The sequence below is a fragment of the Quercus lobata genome, chromosome 3, assembly GCF_001633185.2.
Source record: "Quercus lobata isolate SW786 chromosome 3, ValleyOak3.0 Primary Assembly, whole genome shotgun sequence".
Classification (NCBI taxonomy): domain Eukaryota; kingdom Viridiplantae; phylum Streptophyta; class Magnoliopsida; order Fagales; family Fagaceae; genus Quercus; species Quercus lobata.
In genome coordinates, this window is record NC_044906.1 from 66,946,864 (window position 1) to 66,949,102 (window position 2,239).

Consider the following 2,239-nt stretch of genomic DNA (forward strand, 5'->3'; position numbering starts at 1 on the left):
CAGGTAACAATTACAAATCATAGTAACAAGGGGGTATCATAAGTTATTCTTCTTTACATGTTTAGATATTACATTATATGAGTTATAATTAAGATGTGGGCAGTAATTTGTAGATCGGAACCATGATAGTAATACCATTGTATCAAATGTAGCTCCACTTTGGGCAATCTTGTGATTACTTCTTCCAGTAGTTGCAGTTAGTCTTAACTCCTACATATTACCATTCCAAGTCTTTTGTCCCAGTTTTGGTGTTCTTTCAATCTTATTGTTTGTGGTGTACATATTCTAGTATTCATGAGGTCTCTATTTCCCTAACTGTATATGTTTTGCTGCAGATTTGTAATTGTTGCCAAGGTGTAACTGTAGATGCTCCTCATTTAAGCAGGCAAGCCTGAATGCTCTTCTATATTTGTCAATTCAATTTATTAATTACCATGGGTTGTATACTAATTTCTGTGTTGGCTACTCCTCAGAAAGGAGGCAACTTCTGAAGAGAACAAAAAGAAGGTGTCACTCAAATGCTATGACTCCATGTTTGCCTAAAACCATTGTTGGCGGATGCTGTCCAAGTTTCAACTTACAATTGTGAAGAATGTTTAAAATGCATAAATTGAACTTTTTATTTTTGTACATCAACTGATTTAAATGCATAGAGGCTCTTTACTTACAAATAAGCTTGTATATATGGATGATTTTTTTATTCGCGTAATGCAAATGGGGGAATGTTACTGATGGATGTGGTTGGTTATGATTTGTATGGATGACTTGTTGTTCACAGCATGGTTGTCAGCAGGTCCACTTTTACTATGAATAAGCACGATACTGAATGGGTGTGAACAGTGCAAGTCGCAAGCAAAACCACAAGTAGAAAGGTTATACTAAATGAAACTCGATTTTCCAGTTAACGAGTTACGTTGCAATCCATTTTCAATCCCCTTCGACTGTATCCATTCTCAATTCTCAAGTATCTGGGTTACTCGATTTCTCTAGATCCGAGTTACGTTCAACATAACTCGATTTATAGGGTACCGAGTTACGTTGGAGAGCACTCTACACAGCTAGATTCCTCTTGGACTGTATCTGGACCAGTCCAAATAGCTGGACTGGGTGTTTGAGCCCAGTCAAGGTAACTCGATTTCCTTATAACCGAGATACGTTGAAGACCATTGTCTACACTTAGATTCCTCTTGGACTGCCTCTGGACCAGTCCAATTATCTGGGCTGGGTGGGGAAGCCCGGTCAACGTAACTCGATTTAGTCATTAACGAGTTATGTTGAGAAGAACTCGATATATCTAGAATCGAGATACGTTGAAGACCATTTTCTACACTTAGATTCCTCTTGGATTGCCTCTGGACCAGTCCAATTATCTGGGCTGGGTCAGGAAGCCCAGTCAACGTAACTCGATTTAGTTATTACCGAGTTATGTTGAAAGGAACTCGATATCTATAGCATCGAGATACGTTGACCACCATTGTCTACACTTAGATTCCTCTTGGACTGCCTCTGGGCCAGTCCAATTATCTGGGCTGGGTGGGGAAGCCCGGTCACCGTAACTCGAGTTACTCATTACCGAGTTATGTTGAGAGGAACTCGACATCTGTAACATCGAGATACGTTGAAGACCATTTTCTACATGTAGATTCCTCTTGGACTGCCTCTGGACCAGTCCAATTATCTGGGCTGGGTCAGGAAGCCCAGTCAACGTAACTCGATTTACGTATTACCGAGTTACGTTCAGAAGAACTCGATTTCTCTAGCTTCGAGATACGTTGAAGACGTTGTCTACAGTTAGATTCCTCTTGGACTGCCTCAGGACCAGTCCAATTATCTTAACTCAATTTTTGTATAAGCGAGTTATTCGCATGTAACTCGATTTCTCTAGTATCGAGTAATTCTACTTTAACCTGATGTTCAGGATATCGAGTTACTTCTAATCGAGTTACTTCCAAACCACCACACACAACATGGATTCCTCTGAGATACACTACGCAGAGCATGGACTCCTTTTAGTGCCAGTACACATAACTCGATTTCATAATAATCGGGTTATGTGTATGACCAGGCCACTATTTAGTGCTCAAACGTACGAAGCAGCAAGTGTTCAACTTCTTCTCAGCGAAAGTTTGGAGAACCAGAACAATGGCTTCTCAATGGCGGAGAGACAACGACGATGGTCCTACTGATCGGTCCCCACACTTTTTCAAGATTATTCTGCCGAATGCTGTTCAGGAAGGAA